This window comes from Pteropus alecto, unplaced genomic scaffold (assembly GCF_000325575.1).
Source record: "Pteropus alecto unplaced genomic scaffold, ASM32557v1 scaffold92, whole genome shotgun sequence".
NCBI classification, from domain to species: Eukaryota; Metazoa; Chordata; class Mammalia; order Chiroptera; family Pteropodidae; genus Pteropus; species Pteropus alecto.
The window spans coordinates 10,993,175-11,015,331 of NW_006432447.1; the positions used below are offsets into that span (position 1 = coordinate 10,993,175).

General features: G+C 35.9%; 1 protein-coding gene and 1 pseudogene across 1 annotated transcript in view; one reads left to right on the forward strand and one right to left on the reverse strand.

Annotated features, from left to right (window-relative positions):
• Nucleotides 1-22,157, forward strand: part of PLCL2 (phospholipase C like 2) — a 162,702-nt gene that overhangs the window by 24,331 nt on the left and 116,214 nt on the right. The window lies entirely within an intron of this gene.
• LOC112476054 lies at nt 3,501-3,619 on the reverse strand (annotated as a pseudogene).

Genomic DNA, 22,157 nt, shown 5'->3' on the forward strand with positions numbered 1-22,157 from the left:
CTGAGAGTGTGTTGGAGATATTATCCCTATTATATAGTTAGTAATAGGCACAGCTTTGATTTGAACGCAGGTGTTATCAGACTCTCAAGTTTTCACTACTATTTTACATTAACATATTTTTAATTTATATTTACATAATTTTTAAATGTCATAGCTTAATGGGAGATAAGGAGACAATTCAGAACTAAGGGGCAGAAAAAGAATGTTCCAGAGTATTTTTAGAATTCACTTAATTTGTCTCTCTAGTTCTAGGAAATTTAAATCTAACTCATATGTTAGACAATGTTTATTTTGAACAAACCCAGGTATTAAAGAAACAGAAGTTCAGAACCTCCTTCCCCAACTAGCTAATAACCTATAAGCTGCACTTTTGTTATTTTCAGGTGCTGAGCTCAGAGTTCATGTCATATTAACTTAATGGGCAGAAGAAAACCTGAACTGTCTTCTTTATGATTAATTTTCATGAGAAATGAAAGTTATTATTTATTTGTTCCTTTGTTTGTATAGCTAGTATATGGATGCCTTCTTTGCCTCATAGACAACCTGCCCAGTGGTTTAGTGCAACTTTTAAATTATTTTTGATTTAAATATTTAATTTGAATTTGTTTATGGAAATATTTTGCTTATCAATTTTTTTAAAATAGCCATATAATGTTTCAAAATTATGTCACAATTGTGATTGAATTTCAACCTTAGAAGTAAAAACAGATATGGAAAGATGATCCTAAGTAGGTAAAATGGAGAATTTGACACTGATATGTTTGGACATCGGCACCCTCATCAAAAAAAAAAAACAACAAAAAAACAACACATCAAAATTGAAAGTCCTTCTAGTATCATTTAGAAAATATTACTTGAGAGTGGTTTGATTCTGTATAGTAGTTTTAGTTCCAAGCATTTTATTTCACAGTTTTGAATTTGTTTGTTTCCTCACCCCAATAACATTTCGTGACTCATAGCAGTTTGCTCTACCATTTTTCTTTGAAGAGAACTGAGACCTATTTGGTTGTACAAGGCAATGAGCTACATTGTTCAGAAAGCCAAAAATAGGTTTGTGGGCTCCTGACTGTGAGACCAGGTGCTCTCCCCTGGGTTATTCTGCTTTTTTGAGTTATTCTGCTTTCTTTGCTTAAAAAAAATAAATACGCAATACTGAATAACTAATGACTGTGAGGTGAATCCTAGTTAGGTCTGTGAAGATGTACTTCCTAACCAAACAAATCAACCTTTCAAACAGACAAAACCATTCTGGAGATGTTTGTGTCACAAGACTAGCTGACTGTGTTCTCGTTGTCCCCCATGTCTGTCCCATTTTTTTGATGCTGGTACTAGGCTCTTGTCACTGTATACTTGGATCATTATAAGAATCAATCTCCCTGCCTCCTGTCCCTCTCCCTTCCCCCCAGATGCTTTTTCAGATAATTTACAGATTAATGCTCCTATAACACTACTTTGTAAAATTCTTCACTCAACAGTTCTACGATTCCCTTTGCTTTTAGGCAGGAGCCCTGCTATCTTCTTGGTTTTCAGGACACTCCCCATCTGTTCTTGGTGTTTCTTTAGGATTCTTTCCTGCTGCTTGTTAACCCTCTGTTCTAGCCAGACTGGGACTCACAGACTGCAGTCACTTATTATCTCTTTAGTTGTGTATTCTCTGCCCTTTTCCAGAAATGTCCTTCCTCTCCTTTGGTTAACAAGCCCAGCCCTTCTCACGGGGCACTTCTTACTAGCTGAAATTTTTTTTTTTTAATTTATTTTTTTTATTAGTTTCAAGCATACAGTACATTGATTAAACATTTATATAGTTTATAAAATGATCTCCCAATTGCTCCTTCTCACCTCTGGTTTTCCACCTAGGCAGTATATTAATGCTATCTGCATTCCTTGTGCCGTGCTCCCCATCCCCATGACCATCTATCAACTACTGATTTGTACTTCTTTAACCCTTTACCCCATTCTCCTAGTCCCCCATTACCCCTCCCCTCAGTCTGTCATTAGTTGAAATTTTGATTGTAGGAGTGTACTATATCCTTTAGCTTTTGAGATTCTTCTGTGGGCTTACTAATGTGTTCACTTAGAAAGTAGGATTCCTATCTTGCTGGAATTATTATGATTAGTAAAAGAAAAAATTAATATTTTAATGGTTTACTACTTCCTGATACATTTGCTTGAAATAATATCTTAAATTTGACTATAAGGAAAATGTTTAAATTTTGTCAGAGATTTTGCGAAATGTAAAGTGACTTTGCTTTGAGTATGGGAAATCCAATCACTAAATAGAATATGAATATATAAATATATTTGTATACATATGTGTATAATTTAGCTTTCATGAAGTCCTTTTTATAATAGTATGTTGCTAAAAAACAATACAAAACTTATAATCGTTTTGAATGGAGTGCCTGAGGTGCTGGATTTAGAGTTTCATGGAAGTAAAAAAGATCTGCCTGTAAATTTTGTTCTTGTTGTAAAAATGTAACAGATGACTCATTTCAGATTATTGAAATATAGAGACTATAGCATTAATGTAACATCCACCATAATCTTTTTCTTTTTAAAATGTTTTCTTCAATATGACTTGCCAGATTCCTCTGATACCAGGAATCTGTAGCAACCATGGTATGTATTGTCATACTGTTTTCAATTTGGTAACTGCAAAACGCAGTTCAACCGTATTTCATCAACATTTAGCTTTTTCTTCTTGATTAATGTGGAACTTTTGGTGTATGCCATTACTTAGGAGAAATGGTTTTAGTTGTGAGTTGGGGAGGAACTTAGTTAGAGAGAAAATTAAAGTAACTCTAACATAGATCTTCATATAGTCTATAAAGTTTTCATGAGGATAATAAAGTACATTTTGTATATGGAGAAATATTTATATATATAAAAGTTGGGAGAGGAATTAGGGCGAAGTATACTAATTCAGTTTAACTTTCTCAAACACTAATGTTATCTAGCAGAAAGATGAGTTTTCAAAAGATATATATTCCTTAAGTTCACCCATCATTAAAATTATTATGTTGAATTTAATTGTGAGCTTACTTATTAACATATTAGTATACTTCCATGATAAATTTGAATTTTCAAGTTTTTTTCTCTGGCGGTCCAGTTTTACTGAATTAAAACATGCAGGTATCTTTAATTTTTGAATAGAGTTTGATAAATCTTAAGTTTTCATGAAATTACACTGTAGCATAAGTGAATGATTAAAATTTCTTATAGAATTTGTTAGAGAGTCTTCTGTTACCAAATTTAGAGAATATGTGTGGTTTAAAGATTTAAAGATAAACTCATAAACTATCGCTTAAAATTGTAAAACAGTACTTTTAATTTAGGGGAATGAAGATTTCACCTGCTTAAAGTTAATGTATTAGTGGATGTTGGAATAAATCAATTAAAACATATCTTTTATAAGGTGGTAAAGAAAAATTAACATAAATCAAACAATGCATAACAGTAGTGAACATTCTTCTGTGAGGTTAATTCTTTTTTTTTTTTTATGCCTACAGCACCAGGTCTTCCTAGGTGGTCTCCCATCCAAGTACTAACCAGGCCTGACCCTGCTTAGTTTCCGAGATCAGATGAGATTGAGTGTGTTTAGGGTGGCATGGCCGTAGACGGAGGTTAATTCTTTTAATTCAAGGCCTAGAAGTTACTTAAGACCTCATAGAAATCTTCATGTTTATTCTCACCTTGCCTTTTTTTATTTATGAGAGTGAGAGTTCTGAGTATTAACGTTCACATAGCTTTATGTTAGTATTTAGCCAAATCCTAACATGGAGAAAGCCAACGTGTATTTGCTATTAGAAGCTCTGAAATTTTTCAGTACATATTTCAAGTTAGAGCTATCCATGTTCCATAATTCATGAGTTTTTATGGTGTTGAAAGCAGTTACTTCTCTGTGATATAGATATATTCTCTGATTGGTTTCTTTGCTGCTCTAATATTTTTCCTTTAATTTTACCACTTCTTTTTAGTCAGGTAATTTTTCATTTCTGTCTTTAGGAAATTACTTCTCATTGATTTATCCTGTTTATGCTGTTTTGTTTTTCCTTTCAAATTCATCGTTCGAACTATGGAAAACTGGTTATTTTAGAAAGGTTCTTTTTTGAGGTCAAGCCAAGTTTAATGTAGGGGAAAGGACAATGTTCACTCATCTACCACTCATAACTTTGTGAAAGGGAGAGAGAAGAGGTAAGAGGAAAAGTTAGAGAGAAAACGAGAGAGACCTGATTCGGTTTACATTTAAGCATGGAATGGAATAAATATCATTAAGAAAATCCAGGCCCATCTTGCTCATACCTCAGGAAGTGGTTCTTGAGCATCTCAAATAGTGTGTTAAGGTTTCTATTACTTTTAATTAGTTAAAACAAAACATGCTTCGTAGGCACCTGTAATCTTGAAAAGCATTCCGTATTTTGATCTGACCGAAAGTTTTTGTTTGTTTTTTTATTTGTTTGTTTGGGTTTTGTTTTGTTTTTGCAGATTATTATCTCTATATAGTACTTTAATACTATAGCACTAAAAATAACAGGTAAACTTGACTTAGTAAACCTGACAAATTTGGGGAACGATGAGGAATGTGGAATTATTCAGCTTTTTAAAACAATGAGAAACCAAGTATTTTGCCTTTTCAACTAGTTGTTTCTCACTGATTTTGATCAAGAAAAAGTAATATCCCTTGTTGAGTTATAGGTTTTGCCAAAGCTGATGGGTTTCTGTAGTGAATTAATTTGTGCATCTACTAGAAGTATCTTTCCTGAAATATTGGAAAAGGGAAATAAGAAAATGGTCTGTAGAGTGGACAAATGGTCAAGAGAAGTAGTCGCTCCTGGAACTACTTCTGATAGAAAAATACATTCTGCAGCTTGGCATTCGAATTTGTTACTGCCAAAACTCCAGGAATAATATACTGCTGTGAACATCCGATATGTTATTTCTAAAAGAAGATTAATATCATCCATATAAAAGAGTCCATGGTATTGCGGCACCAAATGAATGTACTTCATATAATTATCATCTTTTTATTTAGAGAAAAAATCCAAATAATTGGTGATGAAGTTTGCAATTATTTTGACACAAATTACTTAGAGACTTAAAATGTAAATATATTATCAACAGAATTTTGAAAAATAAAAGGTAGTTAAAATATTTGATTTTTTCTCTTTCGTGTTCAAGTCTGCATGGTAAATTATTTTCTCTCTTTTGTGGTCGTACATTAACCATGTGTCATCCTGTACCTCAAAGGATAAAGGAACAACTCGTGTGTTCTTTATCTGCCCCTCTCCCCTCGCCTGTGTTCTTTGTCTTGTGCGCCCCTTGGAGACTCCTGGTTTCCTTAGTAGGTTGCCTGGCAGTGACTGGAGAGTGAGATAGCTGTGCTATAAAAGGCCCTTCCTTCCCTGGCCCAGCCTTTTCCTGGTATGTAGTCCTTTTCTGTTCTTCACAATCCGGATGTGCATAGAACACGGTCCCATCTTGTTAAGGACAGACATCCTCTGTGTGCTAATGGATTGATCCGACTTTCAGTTAGGGTCAGGTCTGAAGAGTGATTTTAGCCTTCTGGTCTATCGGACTACCTAGCCAATAAAGAGTTAGTTCTATGAGTAGGCTGAGCAGTAATGTAGAATTTTAGGTTTTTTTTGTTTCTGTTTTTTTGGCCAAAACACGCTCTTCTGGTTATCTACAGCTATATAGCAAACTACCTTAAACTTAGTGGCATGGAATAATATCCACTTTATTTTGATCATGGGTTCTTTGGGTCAGCAGTTTGGATAGGACACATCCGGGGTGGCTAGTCCTTGCTTTCTGACATCTGGACCTCAACTGGGAAGACTCAAATGGCTAGGCGACTCTGAACACTGGGCTGAAGCTGGAGCGTCCACTTCCAAGATGGCTTCCTCACTCACATGTCAAGTTTGTGGGGGAAAATGGGAAGGTAGGGTTCAGCTGAGTGCCTGTATGTGGCCTGAGTGCCTTTCCAACATGATGGTCTCAGGCCGCTGAATGTCCTTTACAGCAAGTCTCCCAAAAGAACCAGGTGGAAGCTGCATGGCCTCTTCTGACCTAGTCTCAGATGTCACACTGAGTCACTTCTGCTGCATTCTTTTAGTTACAAGTGAATCATAGGCAAGCCTGGATTCAAGGAAAGGGGAATAAGACCCCACTTTGGGACAGGGGAGTAGTAAGGTCACACTGAAAAAGATCAGGTAGCATGAAAGACATTGTAGCAGTCATCTTGGGAACTTAGGCGAAAGGGGAACTGCATCTTGATATTTTGATCCTATAAGGCTAAATTTCAGTTTTCTTATGCGAATTATTCAATTGTCTCATAATTTGGAAATTCAGTATTATGTACCAAAAATTTTGGATGATTGCCGAATATTTTCCTTCTTTCTTACTTGTGCTGCTATTTGACTTTTTATATAGCTTTTGTATAACTGCAGATTCAAAGGAGGATTTTTCACCACCATCTTCATTTGTACCCTTAATCTGAGAAGCTAAAATAAGACTATAAAATCGTGCCAGATTATTATAGGAAAGAGCAAATTGTCACCATGAACTTTACAGTCTAGGCATTTAAACCAAAGATGAAAGGAGAGAAGTGTCAAAACAATGGAAATTTTTTGTGCATAAAATAATATTTTTACGTAATGTATGGAAACTCCCCTTAATACCAATGGCTGTGATGGTGATTCTAAATAGTATATTACAGAGAGATGCACATTAGATTTTTAGCAGTAGCTTCCTGTTATCTTAATATTGAAGGTAATGGGACAGAATTATGTTTCACAGAGAACAGAATTATCATGACTTTCTGGGTTGGGGGAAAAAAACTAAGGTAATATAACAACTTGGGCTAGTTGCCTTACCTCATTGGTTCTAAGTTTATCTCTATAGTAAGGGACTGAAATCTCTCCGACTATATAGTGCTTTGACTTTATTGTTCTTGCACTTACCTAGCCCTGGAGCAAAGCAGTTATATGTCGGCTCAAGGTTAATACTAAATATAAAAGTACAGGGGTCATGTCAGTCAAGTTTCAGAAAGTTATTAAATTCTAGTCACTTTATATTTAGCGACTAATCCCAAAAACTAAATAGAAATACAATAGGAAAACTCTGGATTAAGTAAAAATTTAGAGCATTTACAAATCATAATACTTAGATATTAAATATTGTAGATAAACATTTTTAGTTTTATTCCTTTGAACCAAAAACCTGAACTCACTTATTTGGAGCCAGAATTTAAATTACTAAATAATGATTTCATAGAAAACAGTGCAATTGAGGTTCTGAGGCTTGTTTTGCATAAGTTTTCAAATTTATTGAAGTAACGTTTATCATATTCTCTTACCTTTTGACAATCACAACATATGAAATTGTCCGTTTTTTTATTACTAGTAATGTTTCTTTCTTTTTTCTTGATCAGGCTTGCCTGTGGTTTATCAGTTTCACAGCCTTTTTAAACAGCCAATTTGTGGCTTTGTTGATCTCTGTTGCTCTATTGTATGCCTTTTCTGTTTCATTAATTTGCTTTTATCTCAATTATTTTTTTATCCTTATAATTTCTTTTTTTTTCCTTTTGAGTTATTCTTTTTGCTGTTTTTGTGACTATTTAAGTTGTATGCTTAACTCTTTAATATTTAGCCTTCCTTTAGAGTATTAATTCTGTGGCTTATATAGTTGGCTTACAAAAAAGATGTGCTTTTTATGACTGACCTTTTTTGGAATCTGGGTGAGTGGGCACCTGTTTTCCTGGAAGTGCTTCCCTCAGAGTGAGGAAGAGTTGCATCAGGTAGCAGCACACGAATGAATGTTCTTTCCTGAGCATCCTCATCACAAAGATTCTATGAATATGAACTTCAAAATGGCATTTTCTGGAAGCTGTGGTGTAAGTATTAGCAAATCAATTGAAAATTCACTCAGGCAAATTATAAAATGACTAATACCCATATATATGCACATATATACCATCTGTTTAAAACTTACGTGACCAGAATATGCTCTTACCAACATATTTTTTTCCCTTCATTGCCTCTGTGGGTGAAAAATCAGTGAGGCAAAGAACCTGTGTGTTTTAAAACAAATTAAAATAATTTTTCCATAATGTTTTGTTAATGTACTGTCTATAGATTAGCTATTTTATTATCTGTTAAAAATATTCCATTTTATAGCATGTGAATATGATAGATACTTGAGTCACGTGATTCTGGATTCTGGATTCCAGAAAGACTTGTTCAGAAGGCCAGTGAATATATTACTTCTTTAGTAATATGGCTTTAGAATACCATTTAACTTTTTTAAACTGCATTTATTAGATATGTTAATCCTTGTGTATTTTTCTTCTTTTGTAGATGATATGACATAATATTATGTTAATTCCTAGGGTTTTCCAAATAAAGATGTTAATTATTATTTAATATGATTATATGATAAACTTGTATTTCTTGAGAATCCTAACAACTGGAAAGATAAACCACAAATTAAAAAGAAGATATGTAAATTAGAGACAGAGAGTAAGAGCAAGAAAGCAAGTTCTCTGAGCCCTATCCGTGGCTCTTGCACGCTGGCTTGGCTACTGGTGGGGGTAGAGAGGTCCAGCCTTCTAGGTTGGACATGCTGACAGAATGCAGGAGTGGAAGTGTGCTTGTGTGGCATTTTTATTTATTTAAAAAACAGATTTACTTTTCATTTAACTGGAAGCTACCCAGTTCCTCAAATACTATGAATAAATAGGAGTTTGTTGTATTTATAACCACTGTATTGTAACCACTGCTTAAATGAGAATACAATAAAACATTTTGAATATTAATTTCTCAGCACCAAACCATAACCTAAAATTTGTTTTGGTGATCTCACATTTAGAATTTTCCTTTATCATTGCCATTTGGAAGAAATTTAGTGTTTCTAACTGCCATTAAAATTATATCTCACTTTTAATTAAAGTTCGAATTAGGAATTTCATCGAGAAGAACAGAATAGATCAAAGCCATAAAAAGAGATGCTTAACATTTTGACTTAAAAACATCTTTAAATTTAATGTGTTTTATTTGTGGCTCTAGCCCATACGGTAATTTTTTTCCAAGGGTAGGGGTCAGGTCCTCTGCTTTTTACGTGTATGTTTATAGCAACAGATATCTGGTACCTGATAGGTAGAGAGTTGCTAGTTAGCTATTTTCATCATATCTTTTAAAATGGAGACTTCCAGAACAAAGTTTCTTTTGTAGATAATCTCTCTTTTAAATACCTCGCACCAAGTAGATTGTTTTATTTTTAATTTAATCATCTGTTTCTATCATATAAGAAAGCTTTAAATATAGTCAAGGGACTGATATATTGGGCATGTGATTTACCTGCTTAATGGAGATCTGTGAATTGGTGACTCTCAGACCCATTCTTGGCAAGCTGATGAAATATCTAGTAAATGGCAAGATCACTGAACACATGCGCTGAGAACACTCTTTTGAGGAAAACGACATCCGGATTTCCCTAAGAGGAGATCTTATTTCATCCTGCTTTCAGAATTCTTTAGTGGCTGGGTGAGGATGTGGATGAGAAAAACAGGAGATGCACTGCTGCCAGTATTTTTTTTTAAAAATGTGATATAGAAGTATGACTGACTTTGAAAGAACAAGGTTCTAAATTCCCAGAATATCACTATTCATTATACGAATGAAAAAATGTTGTCTAAAGACAGGTTCAGATCATTTTACCATGACCTTTACCACTGCCCCTTGTATTAATCAGGCAATCATCAGAAGGAAGTTGATCATGAAGGGTCCAAATAGAACTATATTGTCTATTTAAGAATATAGGAAGAATGAAGATAGCTCTCTGGAAGAATCTCATCCTAGAAGCTGTATTTTAGCTGTGGGAAAAAGAAAGTTGAAAATGCTTTGATTTTAGTAGGTTGGTTGAGTTATACATATTTTTAGCAGGGACCAAAAAAAGAGAGAGAGAGAGAGTTGCATGCAACTATTTAAAAAGAATGTGATACAACAAAAGCTGTTTTAAATTTGTGGCACAGTGGAAGAATGCTTTTTAATAGTTATAAACTTTTAAAATTAATTTCTGCGAAGAAGAATCTTTGCTGCAGGAAGAATTTGGCTCTGCAGTTTTTGTTATGTTAAAACTTATTCAGGCAGAATTTTAGTATTCAGAATTCAGCACTGCAATTTAGAGTTTATAATAAAAATGCTAAGTCAAAACCTATTTTAAGCATATAACCCCCCTTAAACTTTTTAAAAATTCTGAAAGTTTAAAATCATCTAAAAATGATAACTGAAAAGATGTGAAATGTCTTCATGCTTTTCTAATTGGATGGAACTTTGTTGATAATGTATTGTGTCTCTTAACTCTCAAAAGATTACTTCCTTTGTCAAAAGAACTCATTCCTAAGATCTCATTAACTCCACCAAATATAGCTATAGAGGGGGCCACATTTGGGAGGTGGATATTCCTATGCATGTATTGTTAATAGTATGATATGTTAAACTGAAGACTTAGAAACTGGTATTAGATGCTATTGAAATATATCCTGCAGGCATATTTCTGTCAATAGGAAAATCATAATTGATAGTGGGCCAATGAAATGTTATACCTATGAATGGACACAATCCTTTCTTAGTCCATAATAATTAAAATAAAATGTTATGTTTAGGAAAGAATAACCTTTTATTTAGAGACTGCTAAAGATGCTACCTCAAGAAGGAGTAATCAAAGTATGGGGTTTAATTAAAGACAACCTTGCCTTCATCCCTCCTCCATTAAGGCATTCATTAATACTTTGGACAAACATAAAGCTTCTGGAGGCAAAAGTTTGCATATAGAAACTTGATTTCCCTATTGCTACCTGCTGTAAAAGTAGAAAAGGGTTTATTGGAGAAATCAGTAACCTTTCTACAATAAATATTTAAATTATAATGATCACTTTCTAAGAATGAATTTAGAAGATCATTAAGTATAATAAAATATTGTAAGTGCTCAAAAGAAGCTCACCTCCCACCTCCTTCCTCCAATCAGTGATTGAAATGTGATTTGTGTTGGAGTCCCAGGCCAGTCCAGGCGGGTCAGACACCCTGTAGCATGGAGGGTAGCAGCCCATTGCCCCTTGCTGAAGGAATAAACAGACCTCAGTCCATAACAGTGGCTGCTCACCACCCTGATGATTTGGAGTTGGGGGTTGAGGCAGGCAGCTGGTCTGCAGGAGGGGTGTGTCACATCAGGTAATTGGCTAGGAGGAACAGGGAAGACCCAGGAGTCAGCATCTCACAGCTGTGAAACGAACAGAAGTGCAGCAAGAGGACAGAAGACTAAAGGCCGGTGAGAGTGGCCAGGGTTGCATGGATGGAGGCCTGGATTTTTGTCTACTCCTTCTTGTTATCTGGAGGATGTTTAACATATAGTGCTGTTAGACCTACCACAGCATTCACGTTGCACTGGACTTTTACTCACAGGGAATTCTGTTCTTTTAAACTCTTGCTCTTTCTGTGTCGAAATACCCAGTGGCATGGGGCTTTGTTCAGTTGCTTCACACACCACTTCTTTAGTTTTGCCCTTAAGTAAAACATCACTTCTTGTTTTTCATCAAATTTGGGGAGTTTTCAGTCATTACTTCTTCAGATGTTCTTTCTGCTCCTTTCTCTTTCTTTCTGGGATTCCCATTATGCATATGTTGGTATGATCGGTGGTGTCTCAGATGTCTCTTAGTTTCTATGGTTTTTTTTTTTTTTCCTTTCTGTTCCTCAGACTGGATAATATCAACTGACCTACTTTAAAGTTTGCTGATTCTTTCTTCTTCCTGCTCAAATCTGATATTGAGCCCCTCAAGTGAAAATTTCATTTCAATTATTGTACTTTTGAAATCCAGATTTCTGTTCATCTCATTAAAAAAAGTTTCCACTTATTGATAATCTATAGTTGATGAGACATCATTGTCATAAATTCTTTTATAGTTCTTTGTACATGGTGCCTTTTAGTTCTTTGAGCACATTTTAAATAGTTGGTTTAAAGTCTTTGTCTCGTGAGTCCAAAGTGAGGTCTTTCTCAGGGAAAGCTTTTATTAATTGCCTTTTCCCCCTGTATATGGACCATACTTTCTTGTTTCTTTACATGCTGTTTAATTTTTTTGTTGTCGTTGGAAACTAGACATTTTTAATATAATGTGGCAACACTGGAAATTAGATTCTCTACTCCCTAGGGTTTGTTGCTGCCTGCTGTAGTTGCTGTTGTTTTTTTTAGTGACTTTTCTATACTAATTTTGTAAAGTCTGTATTCTTTGTCATGTGTGGCCATTGACATCTCTCTTCTGTTAGCTTAATGGTCAGTTAGCAGTTGGACAGAAATTTTTGGTTCTGCCTTAGCCTTCACTTCCTGCTTGCCCAGAGGTCAGCCAGAGTTGAGAGTTTAGAGCTATCTCAGCATGTACTTGGCCCCGTGCATGAATGTGATTGTCTAGATTTCCAAGAATATGTCATCTTTTCAAAGTCCTTATTTGCTAAAGCATCTCATTCCCCAGCCTTTCTTCCCAAGCTTTTTGGTTAGTTTATTGTTTACCTCAACTGTTACTCATTGACCCATACAGTAGGAATGAATATATTTGCTTCTAAGTGTTTTTGACAAAATCCACCTGGATAGCCACCTCAACACTGGTGGAGTTCCAAGTTAGGAGAGATTAAGCCAAGCCCCTTTGAGCTGAGCCACCAGACAGATCAAAACAAACAACTGTGATTTTTTTCAGAAAAAGCTCCTCCTGCTTCCTCTGGTAATGGTATCTGTACTGGGAATATTGTCTTCAAGCCCCACACTGAGCTAGGGTATAGACGATGGAACCAGGGTTAGTTATAAGACTGTCTACGAAGCTAGCTATCCCTACTGAGATTCAGCTGTTTTTATTGATTAAGTGTTCCCCTGGTTGCTGCAATTTTTTGGTGGTTTCCATAGTTCCAAAAAAGTTGATTTTTATAATTTTGCTAGTTTATTCAATGCTTTTGTGGAGGAACAGACTTTTTGGAGTTCCCTACTCTGCCATTTTTACTAATGTCATTTATCATCTGATATTGGATCTATAGACTGCTATTAACTTCGAACTGTAATTGCTTAATTTATCATTCACCGAACTCTCAGCCTTTCTTGATGAATCTTTTTTCACTGAAATATATTAATGAATATACTCTTTATTGCTTATATATTTGATATTGCTTTTCATTGTACTTTCCAGAACTCTCTAGAATCTCTAGGCATACCTAGAGCAAATTGGATTGATTTCTCCACGTTAATGTAATAAAATTTTAAAATCTAATATCTTGTTTTAATAAAATAAGTTTCCCTTGCATGACAATAAGATAATGCTTGGAGAATCCTAATGGTTGCTTCAAGATTCAACTTTGCCAAAATTTATCTAAGTTTTAAATAGTGTTCATTGCATACATTTATATATGTCATTTTATTGATGACTATTTTGCTCACTGATTTAAGAACCCTCTAATACAGAGACAATTTCTGTTTTTATTCACTTTTGTACTCTTAACACCAGACATAATACCTGACACTTTGTAGGTGCTCAAGAAACATTTGTAAGATGAATGAACACAGGGGCTATTAGATGAAGACTGTGGAGTGAAGAGCTGTATGACTTGAATTACCTACACCTTTAAATTAAGTTAAATACAATAATAAAGCTACAGGAAATCTTCCTCGGTTTTATCGTTAGTGTCTGAGGCTTACTTAGAAAATACTAAAAACCATATTTTTTAGGATGCATCCTTGCAACTGCTTCCAGTTGGACCTGTCAGGACATTTTTTTCCCTTGTATTTAAATGAATATAAAAGACTCTTAAAGTTATATAATATCTTTTAGCAAAAAAAAAAAAAAATGAAATCTAAATTAGAAGTCTAGGATTTTAGCATTCTAGGCATAGGAACTGTCAGCTGTGTGAGCAAGTTAACTTTCTCACAACCTACAGTCGACTTCTCATTGATGTGACAGTTAAGGGACATTAGCACAGAAAATGGAGGATAATAGGTTTCCACATCAGCTCTGCAAGGGCCACTGTTATTTCCACTAGTGGGGTGGAGGGTGGTTTACCAGCGTTGTTCAGTGTAAGTCAGCAATTGGGAGTAACTGTGATAGTAGGTGTTAGAAGATACCTCTAGATCATAATTTCAGGTTTTATTCAACTTTGCTTCATGTATATGGAGTTTAAATCTACAGAATACAGGTTTTATTTATTTTTATTTTTTAGTGTGAATGATCTATCATTATGGTTAATCAGCATATCCACTTAAAATTCCAAAATCCTATTGTATGCATATTTATCTTAGCCAATTCAAGTTATATACATGAGCTTTATCGTTCATTTTTTTGTAGTTACCCAATGTACATTTTTTTGTTGAAATATAATTCACAAAACATAAAATCTAGCCTTTTAAGATGTTTTTAATATATTCACAGCTCTGCAACCATCACCACCAATTCCAGAACATTTTCATATCCCCCAAAAGAAACACCTTGTCCATTAGCAGTCACTCAGTTGCTGGCAAATTCTAATCTTTCTGTCTCTTTGAATTTGCCTATTCTAGACTATTCTTATAAATGGAATCATATAATATGTGGTCTTTTGCAACACACTTGTTTTAACTTAGCAGAATGTTTTCAAGTTTCCTCCACAGGACTTCATTCTTCTTCATGGCTGAATAATATTCCATTGTATGGATCTACCACATTTTGTTTGTCCACTCATCAGTTGATGGACATGTGGGTTATTTCCACCTTTTGACTATTGTGAATAATGTTACTATGAACATTTGTGTACACATTTTTGTATGGACACATGCTTTCATTTCTCTTTGGCTATGTACCTAGATGTGGAATTGATGGGTCCTATGGTAAATTGGTTAATTTTTTGAGGAACCGTCAGTTGTTTTCTAAAAGTAGCCCAGTCAGCTTTCCAGGTGACTGTTTCAAGTTCACAAAACAAAGGAATGGGCCATATTGACTCATACTTCTGTAAATGAATGGTTTCAGATGCTAATAATTTATAGGAAGACTCTCTGCTTGAAAACAGTTAAAATTACTTTCTTTTGATCACCCTCCCTAGGACTTCTAAATATTTCTGCCATGCTCATCAGAATTAAGTCTTTTGCTGATATTTCATGAAAGGTAGCATTTCTCCATAAGTAATTTTAAATTGCTCGCAAGCAAAAAAAAAAAATAAATAAATTAAAAGGCCATATTATTCCTATTAAATACTCTAAATCAGACAGATGAGAGGGCTGGCTCTGCTACTAGGTTCCTAGCAGTGTCACTTTGAGGAATAATTCCCTTTCTTGAACCTCAGTGTCCTCCTCTGTAAATGGGATTAATAATACTATCTGCTCTAGGTGTTCCTGTAAATATTAGAATAAAGTCATGAATGAACATTTTCCTGTATGGCACTTCCCAAGCACTCAATCAATGCTAACTATAGTTAACATTGTTATCGTTATATCATTATTTAACTAGTAAGATTTTCTTTGGAAGAATAAATTAAATAATGTTTTAAAATTACCTCCTGAAACTGCTTGGAGATGAAACTTGTTTGACTACAGTGATCAGATTTTTATTCTAGCAAACAAAATAATTTGTAATCAAAAAATTTTTAAGGTGAAGGAAGAACAGGGATGGGGAACAGCAGAAAAAATCAATTTGAAACTTCTCGGTAGTTATTATCATTTTATCCTTGATGTATATAAATTAAAGCAATTTGTTTTCCTTTTCCTTTTTTTCTGAAGCAAATAAAATTTGTACACAAATTTTTTTAACTAAAATAAAATATTAACGTTATCTCTTTTAGCTCTACTTTATTTTTAAAGTAAGAACAGCATAAACCCTTCACAGAATGTTTGCAAGACATTTGATTGTACAATAGGTGTCAGTTGTCACATTTCCCTTTAAATTTGCTTTATTTGTTAAGTAAGTAACCAATGTGATTTTTTCCCGTTATTGTCCCATAATATAATGCTACAAATATAGTGCGAATAAAATATTGATAAAATGCAAAAATTAAAAATAAACGTATGAAATAAACAATTGAAGACAAAAATGAGAATGCCAAGAATGGTAGTGAACATTCTGATAAAACCCTCTTTGTTAGTTTAAAAGGAACGCATCTTTGCTTAGTTTCTGTTCTAAATGAGATGTCCCATTATCTATATCTGGAGCATCTCAGTAAGTTTTCGTTGCTTGGTAGTGGTAATAAAGATCAGTCTAGCTCAGCAGTTCTCAGCCTTGGCACTATTGACATTTTGGGCTAATAATTCTTTGTTGTGGGGCAGTAGAGGGGCGGGGGGCGCTGTCCTGTACATTGCAGGATGTTAAACAGCATCCCTGAGCTCTACCCACTAGATGTCAATAGTGCCCACCCCCCCTTACCCCCTGACTCCTTGTGACAACTAAAAATGTCTCCAGACTGTCAGATGTCCTCTGGGGGCAAATTGTCCCTCACTGAGAATTGCCGATCTAGTGTTTGCCAAGTATGCATGCACCCCATGAAGCACCATTCACTTTGGAGAGGGCGTGATACTCCAGGAAAAGAAGATTCTGTGGTTAAATAAGTTTGTGAGACCGTTATTTAAAAAACAACAGCAAAAGATTATCAGAGCTTTTACTATGCTATCTAGTGTGAATTGCCAAGAAGACAACTTGCAGCGTGTCTCCACTTATTTGACTACAGACCATTTATCAAAGGGCACAGCTTGCAGGGTGTAACACATTTCTGTTCCCCTGCTCCAGCTGTTTCATTTTCCAGGCAAGGAAACCGAGGTCAAGGGAAGTTACATGAATTAATTTTGTAATTGCTGAGTGAGCACCTACCACATGCTAGCCCCAGTATTAGGCGCTGGGGAAACCACAATACACAGGAGAAGCGGACAAAGACCTGGTGACTACAAAATGTTGAACTTGAGGCATCTGTGGAGGAGACAGTAGACCATTTGGAGAGACCAGTCAGTAGACTGGCTGAGAGATAGATTTTGGTTCCGTGCCTAATAGTTGAAGCTGGGGACTAGATGAGAGCACCTCAGGAGCCAACGATGGAACCCTGGGGACATCAGTGTTTAAAGGTAGCCCCAAAATGGAGCCCAAGAAGAGGGTAGGAGACAGCATGGAGACAGGCAGAGAGCTGCAGTCCAAGGCTGCAGAGAGGAAGCAGCAATCTGGAGTGGTTGAGTTCTTGGGTTTCGGAGCTGAGCTTGTGTTTTGAGTCCTAATTGCTCTACTCACAGATTGTGTGACATCGGGAACATGTACTTTACTTCTCAAAGGTTCAATTTTTTAAAGGAGTATAATCATAAACCCTGTTTCATCAACTTGTGGTGAAGACTAGATAAAGAATGCACCATGTGGAATATCATACTTGGTATATAAAAAGTGCTTAGTAAACATCGGATGGTATCTAGTAAACATCGGATGGTATCTAGTAAACATCGGATGGTATCACCATTATTATTATCAAATAAGAAGAGGACTCAGGCACACCCATTGCATTTAGTATCTTGGAAGTTGTGGGTGACCTTGGCAAAAATCCATTTCAATGGAGTGACAGTTTGAGGAATGAGTAGGCGGTGAAAAAGTAGAGGCTGTGAGTTTAGAAATTTTCTCGAGGTTAGTTGTGAATGGTTTGGGGAAGGATGCTGCTGCGGAGGGCTGGATTTTGAGGACAGGTTTAAAAGGAATAGATGGGAGAGGCTTGAGCACTTTTTTAATGCTGAGGGCCAGATGGAGATGGTGGAGATAAGCAAGGGCTGGGGGATAACTAGGAAAGCAAGTTGCTTAGGAAGGCGGAGGAGACGGGAGTCCGGGACCAGGACAGAAACTGCCTTTCACCAGGACTTGCCTCAGAGCGTTTAGATACTGCTGGAATGAGATTTGTAGATTCCTGAAAACTAGAGTTTAGTATCCCGTTGTGGTGGTCTTTCCATAAAGGTAACATGTTTTCAAATCCTGAAAAGGCTCCTAAGAAGATAGGCAAGAGTCAGAGCCTCTTGATAAAGTCTTCAGACACCCTGGGAATCACCTTAGATATGCAAATTCACTTTGCAGTCATTCTTAACTTTTTAAAAAGGCCTCTAAAATCTCACCGTTTTGAACTGCAGCCCTTGGCTCTTGTTCTGATTTCTCTGTGCACAGATACATTTGCCAACATCTTCTATTTCTCTGGTTGCCATTGATGTGTTGTTTTCCTGACCAGGGATAGCAAACTCTTCTGCCTTCCCAGTTTCCTGTCCTAGGCAGGAGGGGAATTTCCACTGTCCTCAAATCTTGGAGGACTAGGAAGTATGTGAGTATGAGGGTACTCCGTGCTGGAGTCTTAAAGGAGCAAGTGGGTTGTGGTTATGCTTGGATTGCTGTGTGGGACCCAACGAGTAACCCCAAGGTCCTGGGCTTTGTTTCCACCCTTCTCCCTAAACCCTCTAAGTAAGGCCTGCATGTTACCTCACCTAGGCTCTCAGGGAGTCTCAGGATGGTAGAGACCTCTCTCTACAGATGGAGAAATAGCGTGGGAGGTGACTTGCCCAAGGGCAAATAAGAGTCACAGGACTCTTAATTTAGAATTGTATTCTTCCAGCCAGAATTTGCCTGGTTTGGCTTCTCTCAGAACCTAGAACTGTGCTCTTCTGTGATAAATGCTCCTATTTCATCCCTTTATTTAGTCTAAAAAATATTTAATGTGGGTTAGAGTATGCTTTTGATTATTTCTCCATTTAATTTGAGGAAGTAACCTCATAGGTTCCTATTTTTGTTTCCCTCCTTTTGAAGACAGGCAAGATTTCATGAGTAGATGGAAGAACACCCAAATTTGAGGGAGCGCTCCAAGTGCATGAATACTTGTGGCTGAGAGAAAACAATGGCTCTCCCTCAACTACTGCGGAAAGAGCCAGTATTGGGAGCAGCTGTGTTTGAAAGTCTCCTAATTGTTATTTATTCTATCTGTAGATCTGTAGTTCAACAAATGTATGAATAGGACTGTTGCTGATCATATCTCTTTGTTTTGATCAGAACTATTATAAAAAAGAGCTCTAGTGTAATGTTTTCTTAAACTCCTAGGGCCTTCGCCACAATCCAGTGATTTTGCTTTTGAAAAAAACAGCCTTCTTCAGCCTCTGTTCATGTCTAAGAAATTGAACCTAGAATAAGAAACAATTTATGCTCTTATAAACTCCCTGAGGGACTGCTTCTCAGATCTGTGAAACCCACCATCTCTCCTAAACTTGAGTCACTTTTTATGCCTCGTGAAACTCTCTTACAGTTACCCAAAGTTCAGCATGTCCCAAGTGTTATTCATCATTTTCTCCTTAAGTCTTCTTCTCTTCTCGTAGATTCCGTGTCATTACTGGCATTTTTTTATATGATCTAAGCAAGACATGTTGGAACCATCTTTATCTCTTTTTCTGCTTACTCTCGGTGTACATTTGGTTACCTCATTTTCTGAGATGTATAGTCTAGTCAAGTCAGTTTGTACTTTTTATTCTATAAATGCAGGTAGTAGGATAGGGCCTGTATTTTTACATTAATGCTTCTGCCTGAACTTCTCATCCTGGCCAGTTCCCATTCCTCTGCCCAGATGTCACATCCTAGCAGAGGCGGTCCTCCCTGAGCACCCTCCCAGGAAGATCCATTCCCTTCTTTGACTGGATTACCATTTCGTTTTTAACTCTCATACTCGTGAAATTATATGGTAATTTTTTATTTGTAGGTCTGTCTCCTTTCCTAAATTATGAGATCTTTGAGTGTAGGAACCCATTTCGTACTTAGATCCGTGTCAGCACGTTTGTCAGCACAGACATTAATGGCTAAATATAATTGATTTGAATTTAGAAAAAGATATATAGAATAGAGGAGGAACCTTTAAATCAAATATTATTTCTTATTGATCCCCTTTTGTTTTTTTTCCTCTTCCCTCCTTATTTGATTTGTTCACTTATATTTTAAAAAAGCACATAAAAATTCTGTTTCTATTAAAACAAGTTATAGAGAGACTTTCTGTATCAGCAAATGAAGAAACCTGCTTGCATTATTAGTATTCTGTCAAAATGCAGTTTAATTAATATCTGTCGACATTAAAGAATAGAAAAGAAAATTACCCCAGGTGAGTCTTCACTGTATTTTAGGTTCAGTTTTCTCCTTTGCAAAATGAGAATAATAATACCTGCCTGACAGAATTATGCGGCAAGGATTTGATGAGACATTGGATGTGAAAGCATCTTGTATAGGGTAAGTAAGATATAGAGTAAGTCCCCACTTAATTTTTAGTTAAATCTGGATTTATATGTATTTGCTAGACCTGGATTTGGTAATCATTCTACTAGTTGGTTTAATACCAGCTCTAAGTATATGTGATATGTGAAGGACTGTTTTCAAAATCTATCTGTATTTCAGGTTAGCAACATTCTTTTTTGGTAATTTTTTGGTAATAACAATTGAATATTATTTCAACTGATGGTTTCATAAAACAGCTAGGTGGATTTTTTTTCTTGTTTAAGAATTTTTGGAATACTCGTTATTTCTCCTGCATGTTTTAGATAATATTGGGTTAATGGGGTATTTAAAAAAACTTGGTAATTACATTTAAGAATTTTATTTTGGAGTTTATTTTTGTCTTTGTATGAAGAAGTAAGATGTTTCATGGTTATCATTATTTTGTTTGGAATTTCTGCTGAATTTTCTCTCCATTGCAGGTGACCTTTGGGAAGCGGCCCTATCTCTGTAGCCATATGCTGGTTTATGTAGGGAGAGCATGATACTTGTATGGTACTAGGAAATATAGGAGATGCAGAGCATATTCCTCCCTTGCACATATCTTTAAGGTGTACGAGAAACAATTCTAAGGCATGAATTACAACTTATTCGCTGTAGCCCACCCTGTTTGTCCTGTCATATTAGCTGTACCGTGTCGGAGGAGAAGGAAAAGCCCATTGGAGTGAAGGTTTTTTCTCCCTCTCTCTTTTCTTTCTTTCTTGTTTTCTTTAGTCTATTGATTCATTTTTTTTATAGTAATACAGACCACAAAAGCAGGATTTGTAGGTAGTGCTGTTTGACTGTACAATTTCATAGTTTTGCTTTTTCCTTTAAGGCTGATTCCAGCACCACTTTCTGGGAAGAAACCATCCTAGTTTCACATTGCCTCCAAAAAAAAGGAAAGTAGCTAAGTATTGTTAGGCAGTGGGAGTATTTTACAGTGGCCACTGAGCTCAGGACATTTAGGGTGAAGGACTGAGAGAGGCAAAGCAGACCCAAGAGAGAAGGCAGCAACTCTTCACTGAGAGATACTTTAAATGACCTGACAGGGAGGATGATGCTACTGCTACCACTTGGCAGCCTTGTTCAAGGGCCCTGGAAATTGTAAAGTGTGTGTGGGTGCGGAGGGTGGGGGGAGAGAGGGTGTTAAAATTAGCCTTTGTGCTTTTCATATGAAGAGTTTTGTCAAATATTCATACCTACTTAAAGAAAAATTTTAAGTAAGTGTTCATTTAAATGTGTAGTATCTTAATAAAGCTGAACAGTAAAAGATTATACAGGAAGAAGTCTTTCTCCCCATCCCGGCCCCTGCCTGTCACTCAGTTCCCTTCCCCACAGGTGTGTTCTCCCAGGGATATTTGATGCATACACCAACGCACATAGGCATGTGTCTGCCGTTTTTAGACACATAGCAGCATATTATCATATTGTTCATCACTTTGCTTTTTCCACCTTACAGTATTTCCTGTCGTTTTCCAAGTCAATGTATAGAGTTTCTCATTCTTATTGTTGCATAGTACTCCATTATAAATATGTATATAAGTTATTCGGTCCGTTTCCTCTTGAGATCGCTTTTCATCTTTGATTATTACCAAACATGCTGGGATGAAGTAACTGTTTTTTTAAATTCTCTTCTTAGTTTGTGAAAGCCGTCCTAATATAATGTACCCTATTGATATGATAAATAATTTGTCCTAAAAAAGAAAAAAAAAAGAATAAAAGGAACTGTGTGTAAGGTCTCTGTTTTCAAAACAAAATCACGTCTGATAAAGCTGAAAGGAGAATCAGTAAGGACCCAAGAACCACAAAAATTGTTTATAAAATGTGCAGCTTCAGTACCTCTGCCCAGTGTATTGCTGTCTCAGGCAGCTTCCCGCCCCCC